Genomic DNA, 1,035 nt, shown 5'->3' with positions numbered 1-1,035 from the left:
AATTCTTTATGGTACCATGTTCTTTCTGAATAGCTAAAAATAGGAATGAAAGCACAGGTTAGAACTATTCTTTCACTTCATAGCTAGAAAAAAACACCAGTGTTCCAGGCTTACCTTATTTGAACTTTAAGAAAGTTTTAGACTGCATTAGTAGAGAAACAAAATTATATACTGTTTTGCAAATCACAGAAATATTCAGGCTGAATGGGAGCTCAGGAAGTCTGTAAGCCAACCTCCTACTCAAAGCATGATCAAGTTCTGAAGTTAGACAAGGTTGCTCATGACTTTATCCAGTCTGGTCTCTGAAAAACTCCAGTGCAATCCAACCTACACAAAAAAAAAAGGTAAGCCAGCAATGATGTTCATCCAGGCCTTTATAAATCTACTGTAATGATAACAATGAGCTGTGACCATTTATTAGTAGTTGTCTCTGTTCACCTTTGCCAGACTGAAGGCTATGAAAGCCTGCGGGGCTTTTAACAGAGCAAACCCCCCTGTGTTACTTTGTATTAAGAGCTAAATTGAAACTCTGGCAGCGCAGCAAAATCTGTATGTATCCCAAATAAGTACCATCCAATCTTGTTTGCGGAGCTGTGTTGTTACAAATCACAGCAAAGCTAATAGGCAGGGATTCTAGAATGACTGCTGAACTCCCTACTATTAGCCTTATTTCGAAAGAAGCCCTTGTCCCATCTTGGTGCAATATTATTTTTGTGCCTACCAAGTGCATGCCTGTATGCTCCAGTGCTAATAGCACTATACAGAAGCAACATACATTACTTGTTATAGAATGGACCTTGAAACTGAAGTCCTAGTTCTATCCCAGACCTCTCTCAAGCCCATTAACTGATACTGTCTAACTTTCTTATTTTGGCTTGAAGGTTACATATAGTTTAACTAAGCAGTGACAAGGCTTGGGTTTTAAGGCCTTTTTTGGTGCATTTCATGATTCACCACGGAATCATGAAAACAGAAATCAGCTGAAGAAATACTGGACAATTTCCAGAGGCTTTCGGATGCTTACACTCAAAGGAA

Source organism: Egretta garzetta, unplaced genomic scaffold (assembly GCF_000687185.1).
Source record: "Egretta garzetta isolate BGI_Z169 unplaced genomic scaffold, ASM68718v1 scaffold178, whole genome shotgun sequence".
Lineage (NCBI taxonomy): Eukaryota > Metazoa > Chordata > Aves > Pelecaniformes > Ardeidae > Egretta > Egretta garzetta.
Note: the sequence above shows the minus strand (reverse complement) of the source record.